Source organism: Felis catus, chromosome A3 (assembly GCF_018350175.1).
Source record: "Felis catus isolate Fca126 chromosome A3, F.catus_Fca126_mat1.0, whole genome shotgun sequence".
Taxonomy (NCBI): domain Eukaryota; kingdom Metazoa; phylum Chordata; class Mammalia; order Carnivora; family Felidae; genus Felis; species Felis catus.
In genome coordinates, this window is record NC_058370.1 from 17,050,203 (window position 1) to 17,073,290 (window position 23,088).

The 23,088-nt window shown below is 45.2% G+C and overlaps 1 long non-coding RNA gene across 16 annotated transcripts in view; it reads left to right on the forward strand.

The window, feature by feature from the left end:
* LOC102899405 overlaps window positions 1-23,088 on the forward strand; it is a 142,533-nt gene that overhangs the window by 112,517 nt on the left and 6,928 nt on the right. For 15 of the 16 annotated variants that reach the window (XR_006595163.1, XR_006595168.1, XR_006595158.1 and 12 more), the window contains one exon: window positions 22,098-22,195. This is a non-coding gene — a long non-coding RNA (uncharacterized LOC102899405). Of the gene's footprint in view, window positions 1-10,879; window positions 15,295-22,097; window positions 22,196-23,088 lie in introns of those variants that run through there. The other variant, XR_006595157.1, reaches the window with a different exon arrangement.

A 23,088-nucleotide genomic window follows, 5' to 3' on the forward strand; every position in this document is an offset into this window, starting at 1 on the left:
TGCCCCCTCCTCAATCCTATTCTCCAGTCCTCCAGTCACCCCTGTCCTCAGTTGACATATTCTTCCTGCTCATGTTTTAATACCTACATTACATATGGATGTATTTATAATCTCTCTCTTTGCCTTTGTGAATTTAAAAAATTAACATAAGTGGGGCACCTGGGTGGTTCAGTTGGTTAAGCATCTGACTCTGGGTGTTGGCTCAGGTCATGATCTCTAGGTTCATGAATTTGAGCCCCACATCAGGATCTGCACTGACAGTGTGGAGCCTGCTTGAGAATCTCCCTCTCTCCCTCTCTCTGCCCCTCTCCTGCTCTCACGTGCTCTCTCTCTCAAAAAGAAATTAAATAAGGGATACTGTGCTGTAAACATTTTGAGACTTGATTTTAAAAATTCAAATGTTAAGTTAAAAAGTTTTTTTAATGTTTATTCTTGAGAGAGGGAGAGACACAGCATGAGCGGGGGAGGGGCAGAAAGAGAGGGAGACACAGAATCCGAAGCAGGCTTCAGGCTCTGAGCTGCCGGCACAGAGCCTGACGCGGGTGTCGAACTCACAGACCGCGAGATCGTGACCTGAGCCAAAGTCAGACGCTTAACTGACTGAGCCACCCAAGAGCCCCCCAAACATTAAGTTTTAGAATTTCCTCCATGCTGATGACATAGATCAAGTACATGCATTTTAGCTGCTGTGGCTATTCCAGCACAATTTGCCTCTGTGTTTTTCTATTGAGGGATTTTTACGTTGTCCATACTTTTGTTTCTGATGACAAACAATCCTGCATGGAAACATCTTTATACCTTTCTCCTTGATCACACATATGGGATATTTGTATGTCTTCGGTCTTTACCAGATACTGACAAATGGCTTTCTAAAGAGGCTATCTTGTCATGTGGCAGGGAAGTTCTAGAATTGGGAATCAGGTTACCTAGTTCTAGTCTAATTCTGGCATCAACTCACAATATGCCCTCCAGCTTTCCCTTGCTTGCCCTCAGTCTCCCCATCTTTAAGATGAAGATCTGGACTAGGATATTTCTACAGTTCCCTCCTCCTGAGCTGGTTCAAAAAGGTGTTTTGTGGAAATATCTGCTCTCCTAGAAACAAAGAAATGTCCCAGAGGCAGGTTTTCTGTAAGCCCTAGAAAGGGGTTTATTGTGGAAGGCACTTGACACTTGGAGCTCCTACCAACTGCTGGGCCCTTTTGTTTTTCATTTACTTGACTCATGAGATTAAATGGCTTGCTCAAGACCACAGAGCTAGGATGAGCACTGGGTGTTGTATGGAAACCAATCTGACAATAAATTTCATATTAAAAAAAAGCCCCACAGAGCTAGGAATGATCAGAACTGAGACTTGAACCTAGGACTTGGGGGTTCTAGAGCCTGAGTTCTGTCTATCATGCAAGATGCTTTTGCTTTGCCACACGGCAAGTTCTCTCACAACACCCGTTTGGGTTGTTGAAATGGTTTTATTCTTGGGAATCAATGGGCAGGCCATCAATGTCAAGGACACCTTCCCTGGACCCTGCCCCAGAAATGCAGAGCTGAGCCTTGTAGACATGAGGAGGGTGTAAGAAAGAGCCCTCCTTTGGAGGGAAGGGAAGGAGCAGGTGGGACTAAGCCAGAGGCTGAGGACACCACAAAAGCATGAACTCTGAAGGCATTTATCCTCTGACCACAGCCAATGAACCAGTGAGGAATCGGCATCAATACGAAGCAAATTAAACACCAGCTCCAGTTAATTAGTAAGCACAGCTGCTTGCTTTCCTGCATTCAATTTCAGACTCACATTATGAATTGCCTCCCTGGAGAAACCAGCCTCCTCCTCCCCAAAGAAGGCCTTGATCCAATAAACCAACTTTTAACCCAGCAGCATCTTTCAGTCGAAGGACGATGGCAACTTATCTCTGGGTCCTAGCTCTGTGGTGACACAAATTCTCTAAGCTGCCCAGTCTCACTCAAGGTTAGTAATTAAGGCATAATTGAAATGAAATTAATTGCAATAAATGTGTAATTAGCACAGCCATTGATTAAGGGCATTTGAAACACAGTCTGTGCATGAGACATTGATTGCCATGCTTTTTTTTTTTGTAATAAATGTAATTGCAGTGATATCTTTTGTTACTCCAGAAGGTCTTTTTTTGTGTAATGAATTTCCACAGGAAGGACTGGCCTTGAAGCCATCTGACTTCCTGAAATTCAGAGATATATAGAGAATATTCCAGGCCCCAGATGTGTTGGGCACAAGCTCTTTTGCCCAGATTTTGTATAGGATCTGTTTCAAGGTGGCCCGCTGGCCCAAAGACATCTTTGTTCAAATTAGAGAAAGGCACGCTTTCTCATGCCAGGTGCATAGCTTTGCCAGGGGGGCATGGGCTGGGTTTTAACCCTCACTGTCCCATCCAGCTAGGCAGTGCAGTGAACAACTTTTGCATCCATACACAGCCAACTTGATATTCTTCTCCATGTGGAGCGATATGATGGGAAGGCAGAACCAGACCTTACTGGCTTGAAGCTTGTCTTGGGAACAAAGCCTACAGGTGCCTTCCGCCCCCTGGCCACCTTAATTGGTTGGATGTTATGCAGAAGCTGTTAGCAGTAGCCATAAGGGAAGACAATTGGACTGGGCTGGGTAAGGTGTGGTAGGATGGGGTATAATCTGGCCACAGGACTGGGTGGTGGGCAGGCAGTAACAGTCATGGGCAGTCTGTGGTCCTGACTGCACTATTGGAGGAGGCATGGTGACTTTAAGACAATCAGGCTGGTATTCATATACAGGGATCAGATGTGGCAGAAGGGTGGACGAGACCTGCCAAGGAGTTGGTGGGCAGTCGGACTGTGGTCACCTGGGGTCCCAGACTGAGTCTGGGACAGTGGGGTCCAGCTCTGAGTCTGTGGAGGGGGATTCAGTATGTCAGTGCAGCTGATCTACTCCAGGCCCCTCTCCTGGATGGGGCTGAAGTTCAAGGTCGAATGGGACAGTCAGATGGCCTGCCCATTGACTCCCAAGAATAAAACCATTTCAACTACCCAAACGGGTGTTGTGAAAGAACTTGCCCTGTGGCAAAGCAAAAGCATCTTGTCAGGGACAGTCAGGCTTTAAATAATCAAACAGACTTCCATATCCCCCTAATTATAGGGTGGGGCCAGGTGGGCTACATGCTTTCTGTTTGCCTCTCCAGATCCACACTCTACCTTCCCCCCCCCCCCCCCCCCCCGCTCTACCCTTTCTCTGTGCCCTGGAAGCTGATCACTGTGGACTGCATCAAAGGCTCTTCTGTCCTCTGCTTTTAGGTTGGAGTGTGGGCCAATGGGGGCTTGGCCAGAGACCAGAGGGAGGGAGGGAAATGGGGTATTTATTCCCCCAGATCACTGGAACTTGGCTGTGTCCTTACTGAATGGTACAGCTCTCCACTCAGCTCTCAGGTTCTGGTACAGCTTCCTCCCCACTAGGCCAAGGGGTGTTAATGTTGCCCCACTGTTTCTGGCTCTGGAGCACCGCCTAAGCCACTCTGTGTTTCCCTTCACCTTGACTTATCTTTGTAAATGGTCTCTTTTAAACCTTGGGTTACTCAGCCTGGCTGTGCCATATGTTTCTTCTGGGGGACCAACTGGGTTGGTAGAAATACAGGGGACTATGAGAAGGGACCACGAGGAGCACTGGCTTGCTCTGGTGTGCATGTGTGTGCATGTGCGTGTGTGTGAAGGAATGCTTATTTGCAATTAAAACTGCTATTTGAAAGAGGAATAAAGGTTAAGCAGATGTGAGAAAGTGGGAGATAAAAGCAATTTCCCTGAAGAGGAAGAGCAGTGCAAAGGCCCTGAGGTGGGAGGGGAGAATGAAATGTCCTTGAGGCCTGGGAGGAGGCTGAGTTCCTGCTGGCATACGTTGCCTCTTCTGGCCAAGATCAGGGGCAGCTCTGGTCCCTGAAGCTTGCAGCAGCCTTCTAGAAGCCAGAGGCCTTTTGGACACAAGCATCTTTGACTTTCAGGGTTATATACCCTATCTGGGGTCCGGCCTAAGCCCCTGTGGCATGACCTAGAGGCCTTTCAGCCATTTCCTCCAGCAAGAGAGTCTCCCTTTTCCTGAAGTCTACACACATCTTTTGATGTGCTTCCTAAGGGCACAGTAAGCCGTGTGTCCTTGACCCCCTGGAACCAGACTTACCTAAAAATGAATCCTCTCTACTCTGGGCCTGCTACAAGGTAGACACCTCTTGGAGCCCCATTTTCTCACCTGTAAAATGGGGACAGTAAAACCCACTTAAACAAGACATCTCTCAGCTCTCCTACCCTCTCCTAGTCCTAGTTCTGGACTTCAGAAGCCCAGTCTCTCTTGGCTGGCTGCTGCAGTCTCCCACCTTCAGATTTGATCTCACATGACCCCCTGCTCCATTTTTTCAGCCAGGTTGCTCCTTCTGAAATGTTTGATCTCATAACACCCATAACAGTAATCCCTCCATGGCTCCCCAGGGCTCTTGGCAGCGGGGCACCAGATACACCCGGAAAGTTTTTATTTTTTAAAATTGCGGTGAAAACACATAGCGTAAAATGTAACTGGCTCAATTGGTTAAGCGTTTGACTTCAGCTCAGGTCGTGATCTCACGGTTCATGGGTTTGAGCCCTGCATCAGGCTCTGTGCTGACAACTCAGAGCCTGGAGCCTGCTTCAGATTCTGTGTCTCCCTCTCTCTCTGCCCCTCCCCTGCTCATGCTCATGCTCTGTCTCTCTTTCTCAAAAACAAATAAACATTAAAACAAATTAAAATTAACTTAAAAAAGTACTATTTTAACCATTTTTAATTATGCAGTTGATGAATGTTAATTATATTTACATTGTTGTGCGACAAAACACCTCTTCATCTTCTACCCATGAAACGGCTCCCCGTTCCCTTCCCCCAGCCCCTAGCAGCCACCTGTGGATTTGATAGCTTGAGGTACCTCATATAAGTGCAAGCATAGAATATTTGTTTCAGTGTCTGGCTTATTTCACTCAACACGCTGCCCTCAAGATGGAGGTGCTCGTCCCTTTTGTGGCACATGGCAGAATCTCCTTCCTTTGAAGACCGAATAATATTTCAGTGTTTGTGTAGACCATATTGTCTATCCTTTCATCCACTGGTGGACACTTAGGTGGCTTCTACTTCTTGGCTACTGTGAGTAATGCTGCTGGGAGCAAGCATGGATGTACAAATACCTCGTTGAGACCCTGCTTTCAATTGCTTTGGACATATATCCACAAGTGAGATTGCTGGATCACATGGTAGTTCTGTTCTTAGTCTTTTGAGCGACCATCATACTGTTGGAAAGGCCTTAAAAATATGGCTGCCTGGGTCCACCCTGAAAGATGCTGGCTCAGAAGGTCTGGAGGTGATGTGGGGGGAGGCTCGGGGGAGTTGAGACTCGAGTCTAAATTCCTGAGCTTGGTATAACAGACTCCTTGGTGGTCTAACTCCCTAGCCTCTGCCACGGTCTCCTCCTCATATTTACAGTCTCTGTAACTCCCTAGCCTCTGCCACGGTCTACTCCTCATATTTACAGTCGAGAAATATCCATCTGCTTGTCTTGCTGGACACATCAGGGACCTTCATTTCTCCAGGCCTTTGCACACACTCTACCTTCCAGCCAGAGTTCCCCGTTTCTCTTCTGTGCCTGGAAAACCTCAGTTCATTTGGCAAAGTTCAGCTCAGATAATGGTCACCTCCATTAGGAAAGCCCTTCCCTTCCTGGTCGTGGCTCCTCATGGCCAGCAGCCAGACTAAGCCCCACAGAGGAGGGCACAGAACCAGTTCAGTCCTTGTAATGTCCACACAAAGAGCCATTTTTTTTTAATCTTCATCAGCAGCTTTGGAACAAAGTTTGAAACACACACATGCCATGGTTGCCATGGTTACTATAAAGGCATTCTAAATGTAGATGATTGCATAATCAGCTGGAATAACTCTTCTGGGGAAAAAAAAAGTTTTTGACCCTCCTCTTGCAATGAACCCAAGGACCGTGGGTGGTGATGCTACATAGAATCACTGTGGAATGATGCCTTTGGGCCGGGGGAACTGTAAGACTTGCCTTCAAAGTGCCCCATGCCACCAACCAGGACAGAGCTTTCATTCAGCAGATGGGTAAAGGAGGCCCAGAGAGGAGAAGCAACTTTCTCTGAGTTCCAGAGAGCGAGAACCTGATCCAGGACAGGCTCCAGGTCACCAGGGGCAGGGCGCCGTGGGGGCAGGAGCTCTGAACTGGATATGAGGCAGACTTAAATATAAACCGTGGCTCTTGGAGCTTCAATTTTTAAACTTGGGATGTTACTTGTATTAGTTAGTGTAATTAATGCTGGTTGCTATAACAAACAACTCCAAAATCTCAGTGGCTTTTCTTTTCTTTTTTTATCAAAAAAAATTTTTTAATGTGTCTTTTATTTTTGAGAGAGCAAGAGACAGAGCATGAGTAGGGGAGGGGCAGAGAGAGTGGGAGACACAGAATCTGAAGCAGTTTCCAGGCTCTGAGCTGTCAGCACAGAGCCCGATGTGGGGCTTGAACTCATGAACTGTGAGATCATGATCTGAGCTGAAGTCAGATGCTTAACTGACTGAGCCGCCCAGGCACTCCTCAGTGGCTTTTCAACAATGAAAGTTTTGTGTTTTTTGCTTATGATACAGAACAATTGGGCGTTCGATAGATGGGCTCCCATATAGTGACTCAGGAATCCAGGCTCCTTTCATCTCTTGGCTCTGCCATTTCCAAGGATCCTGAAGAACAGGTGACAAAGGGCCTCCTTCTGCAAGGTGGAGACAGGGCGACAAGCATAGTGGATCCATAAGAGGGAACAAGGGAAAAAGCTATCCTCCAGCCAGAAATATCTGCTAGGATTGCTACATTTTGAGGTCTATTTATTACTTCAGCCAAACTTAGCCTCGTCTAATATAAAGATTGGAAGTCTCTGGAGCAGAACAAAGAGATGATTACCCATCTTGGGGACCTATTAAAGCCTTCCGCTTCTGCCTGGCTCCATCCCCAGATGCTTTGTTGGAACTCACCTTTTAGGGAGGCCACAAGATGGAGGGAAAGATCAGAAACTTTGAAATCATGCAGACCTGAATTTTATCTTTGTTTTATTAACCATGGGATCTTGGGCAAGTTATTTATCTTCTCAGAGCTTCTATTTCTTGGTCAAAACAGGGAATAATTAATAAAGATGCAAAGATTAAGTGAGCCATATATAGAACAGCATGTGCCCATAGTAGGTGCTCAATAAACATGCTCTTTATCATCTTTCTGGTTCTAAGACATTTTCAGAACCTAGAATCTACTGGCCCTTTAAAACTGGGACCACTTGTTCCTCCATACTGTGCCCTCACCTCTTGCATCTTCACCTCTTTTTATCCTCAGCCTGATGGCTGTACTTTGGGCATATTCCATGAGAGAAGCTCTACCTTCTTAGCCTCTGCCAGCACCCCAAGCTCTATCCTGGGATGCCGTCAATCCCAACAGGACAGAGTTGGCTAGGCTGGTGGACAACTCTTAGGTTCCACGGGCCAAACCAGGCAGTGTATGGAAGCCAGGAGGTGGCTGGATTTCATTCTAAGTGCAACCAGAAACCACTGAAGGATGTTGCAACCTGAGAGAAGAATGACATAATTTACATTTTAAAAGAGATGCTGGTGTGTCTTCCCCACCCCCCTGCTCAGTAGAGAATGAATTGTAGAGGTGCAGGACTGAAAGCAGGGAGATCTGATAGTGTGGGAGTCGTTGGGGCGGAGGGAGGTAGGCAGATTTAAGAAACATTTGGAAGGGGGAATCAACGAACCTTGAGGCTGGGAAGTGTCTCACAACACAAGGAGCTGAAAGTGATCAGAGGGCCTAAGAAGGATATGGAGGGTATGCAAGAGAGATTTGGAAACATGGAACATTGTTATTTTTCAGCAAGGCACAACAATAGCAGTGGTATCTAAAGGTTCAGGTACAGAAAACTCCACTGAGCTAAAGAAAGATTTCAATCTATAGCTGGAAAGCCTTCCTATATAAATAAGAAAAAGAAGCCATCCCATAGTCACTGCCAGGAGAAATTTTAAATTTCAAGGATAAAGAAACAATCTTACAAGTGTACTTGAAGGTAAACATTTTCAAAAGAAGCAAGGGGAAAAAACCAGACTGATTTGACTGCAGATTTCTTCACAAATATTAAATACAGAAGAAAAGAATCAGAGACAAAGCTTTGAAGGAAAAGTTACCCCAAAATTCTGTGCCCAGGCAAGAGGTCATTTATATTGGATGACAACTTAAAAACATTGTTAGGTATACAGAGACAGAGATTTTATCACTTGTATATATGTTTTTTAATGAAAAAAAAAAAAGGCTAGAAAATGCATTTCAAAATATCAAGGTCTGAAGCAAACACTTAAAGAATGGAAAATTCAGGTGGCGCCTGGGTGGCTCAGTTGATTAAGCATCTGACTATTGGTTTCGGCTCAGGCCATGATCTCAGGGTTCGTGAGTTTGAGCCTCGCACTGGGCTCTGGGCAGAGCCTGCTTGGGATTCTCTCTCTCTCTCTTTCTCTCTCTCTCTCTTTCTGCCTCTCTGTCTTTCTCTGTACCCCTTCCCTGCTTGTGCTGTCTCTGTCTCTCTCAAAATAAATACATACATTTTTTAAAAAATGGAAAATTCAAGATATCAATGGCGGGCAGTAAGAATAGAAATAGTTTAAACCTAGCATCAATCTAAATAGATCTTTAAATGAAAAGCAAATGTCATAAAGAACTCTTGAAACAATGAAAATAATAATAGCTAATGGTTGGGGACCACTTCCTATATAGTAGGCACTAAATGCTCTACCCGTATTAATTGATTTAATTCTCATATCTTCTGAGGTGGGCACTTTTAGAAATTCTAATTTGAAAAATGAGGAAGCTGAATATAGAGAGGTTAAGTAATTCTCCCAAGGTTATACGCACATGAACCCAGGAAATCTGACTCCAGAGCTTGTGTGGCCAGTTATACTCCTTTCTGTATATACTGGAGGGAGAGGGTAATAAAAATAAAAGTAGCCATGGGGTGAATCTTGCAAATCTGTGTAAATAAAGATTTGCACAGGAGAAAGTTTTGGTGGATGTTCAATTGAGATACCTTCCTACAACAAACACATAATAATCTTGAAAGAAAAAAATATTTTTTAATGTTTATTTTTTAGAGAGAGATAGACAAGAGTGCAAGTGCAGTGGAGGTTGGGCAGAGAGAGACGGGGACACAGAATCTGAAGTAGGCTCCAGGCTCTGAGGTGTCAGCACAGAGCCCGATGGGGGCTTGAACCCATGAACAGCAAAATCATGACCTAAGCTGAAGTTGGATGCATAACTGACTGAGCCACCCAGGAGCCCCAAGAATAAAAAATAGTTTTAAAGTTTGGGTTATTTGACTTAGGAGTGCTACCTCTGGGGGCGCCTGGGTGGCGCAGTCAGTTAAGCGTCCGACTTCAGCCAGGTCACCATCTCGCGGTCTGTGAGTTCGAGCCCCGCGTCAGGCTCTGGGCTGATGGCTCGGAGCCTGGAGCCTGTTTCCGACTCTGTGTCTCCCTCTCTCTCTGCCCCTCCCCCGTTCATGCTCTGTCTCTCTCTGTCCTAAAAATAAATAAAAGACGTTGAAAAAAAAAAAGAAAAAAAAAAAAAAAGGAGTGCTACCTCTGTAATTATGTCCTAAGAAATAATTAGAAATATACCCAAAGGATATTTTGTACAAAGCTATTTATTGCACAAATGACCAACAATTTATAATTAGTTCAATTCAATAACTTTTTTTTTAATTCAATAAAATTTGATGCTAAACATTCATATGGCAGAAAAACATGTAGTCATTCACACTATACCATGGAGGAAGATCCAGAGACATGAATTAGGGTATAGATTCAGACCCAAATTAACAATGAATTAAACACGATGGACGTTTCCTTTTCCCTCACGCAGAGGTCTGGAGATGGTCAGTCCCGGGCTTGCAGTGGCTCTGCTCCATTAGGTCACTAAGGGACCCAGCCTCCTTCTATCATGTTGCTCTGCCTCTGTACAGCATGGTGCAAGGCCGCCCACATTTCATCCTCATTCCCTGAGAGGTAGCTGAAAGTGGCCAAAGAGAGCAATGGAGGGCATGTGTCTTTTAGTGCAACATTTGGAAATAGTATATACATCACTTCCACTGGTTAGAACTGGGTCACATGGCTACCCCCTAGCTGCAAGGGAATCTGGGAAATGTAGTTTTTTTTTAAAAAAATGCTGCTAATCATCAAAAACTTGGGAGGATTCTGTTAGTAGGGGGAGAATGGGAGAGTGGATGTTGGAGAGCAAACAGCACCCTTTGACTCAGCACAGAAAACAATTTTACAACATATCAAATGAGAAAAGCGGGAAATAAAACAGGATCAGTTTTACATGTCTGCATGTACCCATACAAACAATTCTTCTCCCCCTGCCCCCCCATATAAACAGTGGTTATCTTTGAGAGCTGGGGTTGTAGATGATTTAACTTTTCTTCTTTGTGCTTTTATTGTGTTCTCCCAATTTCCTACAAATTAACTCTCTCCTCCATAGTCAGAAAAACTCAGCATAGATACATTAAAAGAAGTAATTTAGGAGAGAAAGCAATGTGTGTTGTGTCTGAGGCCACCTCTCCTTTCTTCTCTGACTTAGCTCTGCCGGGCCTCTTTTGTTGGTGGATTTCTCATTTCTCATGCAAAGGGATGGCATTGTCTATTCTATGCCTCAGATAGGAAAGCCCAGAGTGGGTTGTCAGTGAGTTTATTTTAGTGTGATGCAGGCACTTTTCTGCCAGGAGTACAGCCAGCCTCAAACGTGGCCTTCTCCTTCAGGGGGATAATTAAGAGCTGTTCTCTGGTTCTCAGGAAGGAAGCACGAGCTCCTGCACAGAGATGGGAAACAAAGGGGTAGTTCAACAGAGGATGGCTCTGGAGGATGGTGCAGGAACCGCGAAGGAGGAAGTGCTGAAGAGGTTGTGCTGCACAACCCTCCTGGACCTCCTGGAGCCTGAGACGTGAGGGGTTTGGCCAAGACCTGCTTCTCCCTGGGTTCTGGCTTCTTACCTGATCTTTCCCAGAGCGGGGACAGTTCTGACTCCTCAGCGCTTCGTAGGATTGGTTGTCAGCTTGGCCTTTGGTCTAATGACAGTGTCTCAAGACTCCACAAAAACAGGGCGAGGGCCTCCTGTGTGTCAGGCATTGTTGCGGCTGACAGGAGTTTAAGGTGCTGCTCTGCCTTTCACTCACCGCGTGATTGCAGAGTACTCACCTGCTCTGTGCTGCAGTTTCATCACCCCTGAAGCAGGACAGTACAAACCCTACCTCACAGGATGGGTAAGAGGATGAACTGAGCTGAGGCCTGTGAAGTGCCTCGTGTGTGTCTGGTGCGGACGAGGACACCGGATTAGTTTGCTGGGGCTACCACAGACCGGATGGCTTAACCAGCAGCGCATCGCAGAGCTCTGGAGGCTGGAAGTCTGAGATCAAGGCATTGATGGGGCTGGTTCCATCTGAGGCTGTAAGGCAGCACCTGTTCCGGGTCTCTCTCCTTTGGCATGTAGGTTGCTGCCTTCTCCCTGTGGCTCTTCATATTATCTTCCCCCTGTGCCTGCCTGTGTCCAGACATCCCCCCCCTCTTAAAAAAAATACCAGTCTTACTGGGTTGAGACCCACCCGAAAGACTTCATCTTAACTGAATTACTTCTGTAAAGATCCTGTCTCCAAATAAGTTAGCGTTTGAAGGTGGGAGGAGGTCAGGATGTCAGCCTATGACTTTTGGAGGGAGGACAAATTCAACCTGGAACGAGCAGCTCTAGGGTCTAGAGCAGAACACTGGAAATCTCGGTCATTATTGTCACCAGGTCTTTGTGAGCTTTGACATGTCACCCTGCCCCAAGCCATGGCACTGATTTCCTGGAAAAGGGGACAGCAAAGTCTTTCCTGCCTCAGACACGATGGTGACACTCCTGTCCGTCTCCCAGCGCTCTATCCTGGACAGGTCAATGTGCCAGCAGTCTCTGGAGTGCTGGCCAGCTTCTGCCCTCTAGGGCCATTCCTGTTCAGCAACTTCTCCCTCCTTCTAGGAGGTTGAAAATTTCATTTATTATATTCATTTACTTAACCACCACTTCTATCATGCTTACAATGTGCCAGACATTATTCTAAGCGCTTTACAAATATTAACTCATTTAATCCTCCTAACAACCTTATGAGGCAGGTACTGTTATTACCTCCTAGATGAGGAAATGGAGACACAAGGAAGTCATATAACTCACCTGAGATTTCATGATTAGTAAGTCGTAGAGCTTGGCTGTGAAGCCCTGTGGAGTTTTGTTCTGAACAGCTACACTACGAAAAGGAAGTCAAGTGGCAGGACTATAAACTTTGGAATCAGAGAAATGTGAACTTGGATTCCAGCTAAGGGGCAGTAGAAATTTCCACCACTGCCTGTTTCGTCTAAACCTTTTCTGAGAAGAATGGGCTCATCCTGTACTTCTCTTCATCACATTCCCTTGTGTCATGCCAGGCTCAGCTGATTGGACTGGGGTGGACATGTGACTTAAGGACACCCCATCTGTTGGCTGAGACCCATGATTTGGATGCCCAATCAGATTTCATTCTCAGACATTTGGCTAAGATGCTTGAGCAGTGACCATGGGAGCTGAAACCTTTAGTCAAAAGGTGTTGTTGGGCTGGAAGGGTCCTTTTGGGTCATGTGCACTCCGGGGTTAGAAGGCTCTGGAGGACAGGTGTGGGCAAATTGAGGACTGCTTTCAGAGATGGAGAGAATGGAACAGGGCACAGAGAGATACAGAGATCCCTTGTACTAGGGTAGAGATTGTCCCCAAGACACACACACACACACACACACACACACACACACACACACACAGTTGGTGCTTCTCCCCTTCATTGGGCAGGCACCCCATCCCTCAATCCCTCAAGATCCTGTGAGTGTTGGCTGCTAATGCCTTATAGTTGGTCCTTCTTCAGAGAAACCCTTGACTTAATGACTTCCCGGCCACGTTGGTTAGTTCCCCACCCTCAGCCACCAGCTGCCAATGACTGACTTACATGGGGTACAAAAAGCCAGCTTCCTTTATTCAAGAGGGAACCAACTTTGTGTTTCCATTCATGCTCTTGAGCTCCCTGTGAGATCAGGCTGAAGCTTGGTTTCCACCCAAGCTGGTTTCCACCTTGCTTAGCTCTCTTTTTTCCACTTCCTTGTTCTGCTTCCTTCTCTCTCTTTCTCCTGAAAGCCCCTTCAGTAAGTCATTTACACAAGAATCTCCCATTTCAAGGGCCAGATGGATTCCCAAGAAAAAAAGAGATACTGTTGTCCATAAGATTTCGTTTTGTTGTGTTTCCTATCCCAAAATGTTGGGTCATCTACTTTCTTTAAAGTAACCCCTCTTTGTTTGAGTTAGCATGAGATCTCTGCTTCTTGCAGCACAACAAGTCCAAATTGTATGAACTTGGTAAAGTTAACTCAACCATTCTCAAGTTCACTCCATTAGGAAAATGGTACCCATTATTCTTATGATTGCAGTGCTTGCTGTGGTGACTTACTAAGAGAATGCATGTGACAGCTGCCAGCGTTGTGATTGGCTTAGAGTAGGCACTCTATTAATGACTTCCCTTTTCTTTCATAATATTCTCTTCCTCCCTGTTCAAGTCAATTCAGGGGGAGCACAAGGAGAAATTACATCAGAGAAATATATCATATATATCAGCACGACTTTCAAAGCAACATGGAAATGTGGGTGTTTGGAGAGGTAATGATTTAGAGTCCCAAAATTCCAATTTCAACTCTTTAGCCCATTGCTTCTCAAATTATAATGAACATATAAGTCACCTGGGGATTTGTTAATATGCAGACTCTGGATGGAGCCCGGGATGCTGCCTTTGTAACAGCTCCAGGCAGTGCCCATGCTGCTGGGCTTTGGAATAGCACAACTTTGAGTAGCAAAACTTTAGTCTGTCTTTGGTTCCAGAGTGATATTTTTTTCTTCCCCAAACAGAAAACCTGAATGGCAGGTTCTTCTCTTTCCTTTTTATTTTGCATGTCTTGTGAGATGTGGTTCTTGCCAATAAGGAGGTCTCAGTGGTTAAAGTGTCCTTTGGAAAGCTGTCCTTTGTAAAGTAGAGCTAAGTGTAGGACATATGGAGGCTGATGGGGGCACTTGATCCTGGAGAAAGGTGTAGTGGAAAAAGTCAGGGAGGTCTCCTTGGAAGAGATGGGCTATTAGTCTATCACTCTGTGTAGATACTTCCTGATTCCTATCTTTCTGCTCCTTTAAGCAAGGACCACACACTAGAAACACAGGGCTGCTGTGATGTCATTGTTGCCTGCACTCTGGTCCAGGTGCCCTGCCATCTGAACAAGACTGTCCACACCTGAGCCCAGCATATCCCTTTGGTCATGGCCTTGGGCCTCCTGTTCCCTACATGTTAGAAATCCTAGCCTGCCTGTCCATGATTCAGGGCCTGTTTTTACACTGCATTTATAAAGAGAAGTTCAGGGAGTTCAAGATACAAGAGAAGAATTTGTGTTATTTCTACAACATTTACTGCAATTCTCCCTTTTATTATAATCCTGGACAAGTCCTTGCAAACATTCCCCTTTCCACACTGAGATTAATTTTCCTTATTCATGGCTGCCAGCAATGTAGGTAGGTTTCTTCCATCTGCTCATTTTTCCTTTGCCATTCTCCTTTTTTTGCCCCTCTTCTTCCCTCAGGGTTCGGAGAGTGGAGACGTTGTCTCAGAAAGGCCACTGTTGGCCGGAGTAGGGGGAGGGAAGTCTGTTGCTAAGCCATCTTCTGTTGGCACATCTGGGAGTTTTCACTTATAGTCTAGAAGGCACTGGACAGAGAACAGGTCCTTAATTGATGAGTCCTTTCCTTAACTTATGTTGAGAATGTGCCAGAGATGTGCCAGGCCCTGCTCCCGGTGTCACAGACACAGCAGTAATCAGGCAGGGTTCCTAACCTGACAGACTAGCTGGGCATGTTACACGTTCCTTATCAGTGGGGGCACCTAACACACACACGTGCGTATATACACATGCATGTCCACATACACACTGATCTTCACCCTCCTCAGTCTCACTGTCTTCAGGGAATGGCTTCTGTCCCAGGCCCAAGGAGAACAAAAGAAATTCCTAGAAACATACCTCACACCGACGAGCATGGCTATTATCAAAAAGATAAGAAATAACAAGTGCTGACAAGGATGTGGAAAAAAAGGGAACCTTGGTATACTGTTGGTGGGAATGTAAATTGGTGCAGCCACTGTGGAAAACAGTATGGAGGTTCCTCATTTTTTTTTAAATTTCATACAATCCAGCAATCCCACTTCTGAGTATATATCCAAAGGAACTGAAATAGGGATCTTGAAGAGATATCTACACTCCCAGGTTCATTGCTTTATTATTCACAAGAGCCAAGATAATGAAACAACCTGATGTCTGTCAAAGGATGAATGGAAAAAGGTGTAATATATAGCAATATTATTCAGCCTTAAAAAAGAAGGAAATCCTGCCATTTTTGACAACATGGATGAACCTGGAGGATATTATGTTAAGTGAAATAAGCAAGACAGAGAAAGACAAATATTGTATGATCTCATTTCTATATGGAATATAAAACAGCCAAATCCATAGAAGTAAAAAGTAGAATGAAGGTTGCCGAGGGTGGGGGCAGAGGGAAATGGGGAGATGTTGGTAAAGGGGTACAAAGTTTCAGTTATGCAGGATGAGTACGTTCTGGAGATCTAACGTACAATAATGTGACTCACTATATTGTGTACTTGAAGTTTGTTAAGTAGATCTTAAGTGGGCTCACCACACACCAAGAAGAAGAAAATGGTAACCCTGTGAAGTGATGGACATGTGAATCAGCTTGACTGTGGTGGTCGTTTCACAAGGTATCTGTACATCGAAACATCAAGTTGTACACCTTAAATACATACAATTTTAATTTGTCATTTATACTTCAGTAAACCTGTTTTAAAAAAAGCTAATACACTTCAATAACTTAAATCTGGAGACATTTTGAGAACAAATAAAGTGAGAGCCACAGGGAAGGTTTGGTATCATCGGTCAAAGAAGCCAAAATGCTGGGGACTTACTTGATGTGGGAGAGGGGGACAAGCATCCCCTGGAGGATCTGGCGCCTCGGAGGAAGAGTGCTCTTGATAGGTGGCCATGAGTTAGATCTGGGCACGGTGTGCTTAAAGACAGAATTCCACGCACCACAAGGAGAGGCTCTTGCCTGAAAACTGATGGTGAATACAGACAATGCTCCAATCCCTGTGGAAAATGATTGCACTCAGCTCCCTAAATTCTGTGTTTCTCCATATTTATATATGCTGTTACCCAGTGAATACCTGATTAAGGAATGCAGCTGCCAAATGAATACATTTGTTGCTCATCAAATGGCACCATAAAGCCAGCGATGATGGGGCTTATTAAAAACCTTCTTTCACTCAGTGAAAAATCCCCCACATGTCCCAGCCAGTCTCAATATCGCAGCTAATGAAATGGGTAACCAATACACAAAGAGATGTATTCAAGAGCAAATTAACTGCCTCAGGAATATGCATCATAAAGATTGCAGCCTGGAAAATAAATAGACAGTGTATTGGACAAATTGGCCTCGTGTTTAAGTGTTGATGGGTTGGAAATATTGGTTTAGCTTCTCGATAGAAGCAGGCAGTATGGGATCCTGGAAGGCAAACATTAGCAATGAAAAATCAGGCTGGGGACCTTCTAATTAGCTAGAACTGGGGAAAGGTGTGAGGAGTGACAAACATTTATTGAGCCACTTCCTGAGAGCCAGCCAGGCCTCGTGCCGGCCCTTTATGTATGTTGCCACTTAGTCCTTTTGTCGCCCAAAAAGGTAGGAGCCCTAGATTTTTGGCTTCACCTACCTGTGACCACATGATGAGATTTCACAAAGAGATTTTGTTTTCTCTGTCTGTGCAAACTATTAGTGCAAAGCTTCTATCAGATTCCTTAAAAATACCTCCTTTAAATTGCCCCTGGGTACTACCAGTCTCCTGAGCCCTTGCTCATGATTAAAAAAAATTTTTTTTTCCCTTTGTTTCTTCTGCTCCAAATTCTTGTCCTGCTATCCCACTGCCTACTCTGCCTTGATTCTTTTCTGGGAAGCTTCCAGATCAAAGGGAAGCAGCAACCTGAAGGCTGAATGACCATTCCTACTGTGGCTCCTCCAAGACCCGAGGTTGAGTATTAACACTCGTATCCCAGTCTCTAGATGCAGGAAATACACACACACACACACACACACACACACACACACACTCTAAGGGGAAGGCAGTAGTGTGGGTTTCAAGTCATGTGGATGTGGGCCCTGTGATCTGGGACAGGCTACCTGATTCCCTTGAGCCCCTGTTACCCCACAGGAGAGGTAGATGATACTGCCTTCCTCAAAGGTCAGTTTGGAGGAACCGATGAAATAACGTGTAGAAGATTCTAGAGTCCTGATCTACTGCATGATTTTCATAGGCCTTCCTTCTTTCAAGAAGAGACAGCCATGGAGTTAGTTGAAGGGAAGGTCACTGCAGCTGTGGGGCCCCCGCCTCCCTATGAGGGACTAAATGAGCTGACTTAATGTGTGGGGAGACCACAGGAAGACAACACCAGCAGCCCCACCTGCTGGAACACGTGCCCTCTGTGCTTGCTTGGGCAGCATTTTCATGATTATGCTTATTGTTTTATATTAATATATTTAATATAATGTTATTATATTTCGTTAGTTTGAGCCTGATTTTTATGATTGTTTTAAAGAAAAACTAGTGAATTGTTTAGACATATCCCCTGATCCATTACAGGCTAGTCAACAGTACATTTCCATTTGAGGTTAACAGACTCTGAAGATCTGTAAAAGGGCTGTGCACCTCATTTATTTGTTGGTGCATGTTCTAGATTGGGCTCCCCCAGAAGCAGACAAAGATATGCATGCGAGTAGTTTTTCTGGGAGGGGATCTGAAGAGGCAACCAGGAAGGTTGGACAGGGAAGGGAATGCATAGGCTGTCTTATTGAGCAGGTTACTGCCATTGGCCACTGGGAACTCCTGATGGGCAGTTTAGAACATACAGCATGGTTATGCCCCCCCCCCCCCCCCGAGGGCCGAGGGAGCTGGGGTGTTTTTGCGCTAACTTTGGTGAGTTGTTGCTTGAAGGCTATTCCTGGGGACATTTATTCTCCAGCACTTCTAGCCTGCACACAGAGGATACTCAAGGGAGGGATGCAGGTACTTGCACTAGGAAGCCATCACCTTGCACAGGAGTGGCGAGTGCCGAGGGGATGTGGGTAAACGCTGATGGTGTCTATGCAAACTTAAAAATCTGGGGTCCATAGCACATCCTACACTGACTGAATGATTGAGGGAATGAGCGATCGAAGACTTGAAAACACAACAGGACTGAGATTGCAAATCAAATGCCTGCAAGAGCCTGGAGGGTCATGAGTCAGAAAGGCAAATATAGATCCTGCTTTTGAGATGCTCACAGCCCAGGGGAGGCAGACCCTACTCCATGACAACACAAATGTTTAGGGTCAGTGGCATTCCTTTACCTCCTGGGCATGGAGCTTGACTACATTTCCCAGACTCCCTTGAAATTAGGTGAGATCATGTGATTGAGTTCTGACCAATGGAATGTGGGCAATATAGACCAATTCCCAGCATGGTTTGCAAAATTTCCTATGCAGTTCTCAACTTTCTCTCCTTTTTACCATCCACTGGATACATGGAGAGAACTCCAAGCACTGAGAGGAGGGTGGAGCCATAAGAGGGAAAGAACCTGGGTCTCTGAATGACTGCCCAGAGGAGAAATTTCCACAATTCTAACTGACCTGTCTTGTATCCTCATGTCACTGAAATGGGTTGTTTTTTACATCAGTTCCCTGGTCTGACTGACATAGTGCCCTAAGGGAACATGTCAGGAAGAATGCTTTGGGAACTCCTTGGCCTTCTTAGAGAAAGGCTCTCTGCTGGGGGAAAGGTCAGACTCCTACTCAGGGTTCATTAAGGAAGCTGTAGGCTCTCTGCCAGGACAAGAGAAGTATGGAGCTGGGGAGTTGGGCAGATGTGCTTCCACGTACGTTAAATTAAACCCAGTCAAATGGATTTTGTGACGCTCTTTGGGGAGGACAGAAAGAACTTCAGGCAACAATACTTACCCCAAATTGTTGGTGAGAATTGCATTTCTCATCCTCCAGGGATTCTTGGTATGATACATCCCAATGGCGTAGGGTCAATTCTACTCCTTCTGGGGTAGTGAAAGACTATGAGTTACTTGTGGAAAATGGTTCTACTTCTGAGAGCCACTTTTCCTGCTCACTGTGTGAGCAGTGGCACTGAAGTTCACAAGGCAAACAAAGATCACTAAGTTTGAAGCTCTACCATCAACTTCTTTCCTGCCCTGGGAGATCTGGGACAAAGAGTGTATATTCTCCTCTTGGTGCATATCTGCTTCAGAAGGAAAGGGGAAGTGGTTCAGTCCCTCATCATTTGAGGCGAATGTGTCCAGCCTCTTTGCTGAATGTTTACATTATCTGTATGTAGGGAAACCAAGAGAAGAATTCAGAGAATATGGTCCTGCTTTCCTCAAGGATCATATTACAAGATTCAGCAACTAAGTGAGGCTCACCCTCATAAGATGAAGTTTCTCAGGGCCTTCAGAGCCTCAGAGCCTCAGAGCCTATGGGGGCTGGAGAGCAGGTGTGGAAATCAAGGCAGCTCCTGAGGGTAGGAAGCAGAGTCCCTGGGAGATGGGATTAACCCCTATATTTTTAAAAGTTACTTTGTACCTCTGCTCAAGATTTAAGTTCCAGAGAGAGAATCCAGCTATAGAAAGCATGAGACAGCACAGAGGACTCCCAGAGACATTTAGTCTTGTAGGGCTCCCCAAAATTTTCTAAGGCAATGCTCAGTTTTTGCTGATGCTACTGCTGGCCGAGAGAAGGTAACCTTTGCCATTCTCATAAGAGTCATTATAGTCTCCAGGTGTGCTCCCCAACCCCCTGATTATTCTGGACACTCTGCCAACAAACCAGTAAAGTGCAGCTGTAGTGCCCTTCTGAGTGATGGCTGTGAACCTGGGAGATCCGGAGGTGAATTTTCTAGACCTAGCTCACTCAGCAGGTCCAGGCGTCGGTGCTGCCTGAGGTCTATTCCTGGGTGGGAATCGGCTTTAGCCCTATTTGATTCTTCCTTCCCCCAACAGGCAAACAGCTCATCATGTAGGGCCTTTTTGTTACAGATTGTGGCAGCTCCACTGCCAGGTACCTCTGTGTCTCTTAAGATTCAATAATCCCTAAGAAATAGTAATAATAAAATAAAAATAAAAATGAAATAGTCCCAAGGCAATATTTGAGCCTAGACGTGAGAGTGGTCGGCGCGGTGATGGCCCCTGCCCATGATGAGAGAGGGGCATCTGCAGGGATGTGGATGACCAGATTATTCTGAGAGGAAGCCCCTTTTCTGGGGTCTCCAAGTGACTAGGGACAACAATTTCAGAAGAGCAGCAAATTCCAACCTCTCTGAACAAAGAGGCACTGGATTAGCTTGTTGAATGCATCAAAAACAAGTCTTGAGATCTTAATGTTTCACCAGGGCCTTCTAACACTTCATTGTTTGGTCATCTGGGCTGTGCCATCAGGAGGCAGTCATCTCACTGCACACAGACTAATTTCTGCCTACGGGCCAGGGTGGAGCTTCTAGAACAGAGAAAAATCAAATCAGAGCACAGTTCGCCATGGGAGGGAGAAGGAGAAGGTTTTAAAAGGTGATGTTTTACTCCCTCTTTAAATGTTCATTAGTGTGCTATCCAAAGGCTTATTTACCTCTTAAGGCATTTATGAAGCATTTTCAATGTGTGAGGCATTGGAGGGGTGGATGAAAACACACATAAGGTATGAGCCTCACTCCCAAAGGAATTATAAACTAGGGGTATTGATAATAGGTAATGTTCATGTGCTATATAGTTTGGAAGGCTTTTTTGGTGAATATTGTAGTGCCACTGATTATAAGTACTGTTGAACAGTCAGCATTTTTCCCGAGTGCATCAGGAAACTGAAGCTCCGAGAGGGCAACAATTTGACCAAGTTCATGGTTCACACAGCTTGTCAGAAAAGAGACTAAATTTGAACTTGGATTCTTTGTCTAAATCTCTTGCCTCTTTAGCCAAGGAGACAGACACACATGGTTAAGTGATACAAGGGACTGTATGAATATTAGAAAAGAGGAAAGAGTCTCCAAGATGCAGGGATTTTTTAAAATGTTTTATTTATTTTTGAGAGAGAGAGAGCACAAGCGGGGTACAGCAGAGGTGATGGGGACAGAAGATCCGAAGCAGACTATGCCCTGAGAGCAGCAAGCCAAGTGCAGGGTTTGAACTCACAAACTGCAAGATCATGACCTGAGCTGAAGTGGGACGCTCAACAGACCGAGCCACCCAGGTGCCCCAAAGATGCAGGAATTTTTAACTTTTTTTTTTTTAACGTTTATTTATTTTTGAGACAGAGAGAGACAGAGCATGAACGGGGGAGGGGCAGAGAGAGAGGGAGACACAGAATCGGAAGCAGGCTCCAGGCTCCGAGCCATCAGCCCAGAGCCCGATGCGGGGCTTGAACCCATGGACCGCGAGATTGTGACCTGAGCTGAAGTCGGACGCTCAACCGACTGAGCCACCCAGGCGCCCCGATGCAGGAATTTTTAAAGACAGATGAGGTGTACTGGTGTGCTTGGGGTCTTCAAGCAATGAAAAAATTATGGTCAAGCTGCTCTACATGGGAAAATGAGAAAGATTATTTTTTAGAAATTTGAAGAGGAAAAGAGCAAGGAGGAGGAGGACACTGAGGAGGAGGTATGGAGAGAGAAGCCTTCAAGATGGTTTTTGTCTGGGGACCATTTAAGGTGATAGGATAGCTCCAATGACTTTTAAAAGCAGCCATGCCTAAGTGCTGTTTTATTCACTTGCTGTTTTGTATTATGTGTCTCCTGGCCATGGCCTTCCAACATCTTTGGCAAAATGTTCTACATTCTTGCTTATCAGTGGGATTTTGAAATTGAAGATGGGATTATTTTCACCTGTGGATCAACTTGGTGTAGAACAAAGATGGCATGTACAGAAGCAGGAATCCAGAGGCTGAGGTGAGCATCCATTCATTTATTCATCCATCTGTCCATCCATCCATCTATCCATCCATCATCATCCATCATCCATCATCCATCCATCCGTCTATCCATCATCCATCATTCACCACCCCTCCCTCCATCCATCAGCCATCCATTCACAATCATCCATCACTCACCCATCCATCTATCATCCACCATCCATCATTCATCATCCATCCATCCATCCTCCATCACCCATCCACCCATCATCCATCCATCCTCCATCCATCCTCCATCTGTCCTTCTATCCACCCACCCACCCATTCACTAATTCATTTATTCAAATACTCATTGAGCATCTACCATGTACTTGGCTCTGCTCTGGGTACTGGAGATACTATAATGAATAACAGACAGATACCCCTTTCCCAGGAGCAGCCAATAAGTATGAAAATCAGACCACAGTAAAGCAACTGAATAGATTACAAAGATAATTTCAGACTGTGATAAACACCATGAAGACAATAAAACAGGGTGATGTTATAGAACAGTGGCTCTCAAAGCTTTGCTCCTAGACTAATGGCATTAACACAACCTGAAAACTTGTGAGAAATATACATTATCAGGACCCACTCAGACCTATTGAATTAGAAACTCTGAGGAATGGGACCCAGCAATCTGTATTTGAAGCCCTCCAGGTGAATCTGATACATGTTCAAGTTTGAAACCCACTGGTATAGAGTGACAGTGTGGTTGCCTGAGGTAGGGTAGTCCGAGAAGGCTTCTTAGAGGAGGTAACATTTGAATTGAGATCTCAATGATAAGAGTTTAGTTGTGTAAGCCTAGAGATATATCTTCCAGGCAGAGAGAATAGCAAATGAAAAGGTCCTGAGATAAGATCAAAGTTGGGGGCCTTGGGAGACTGAAAA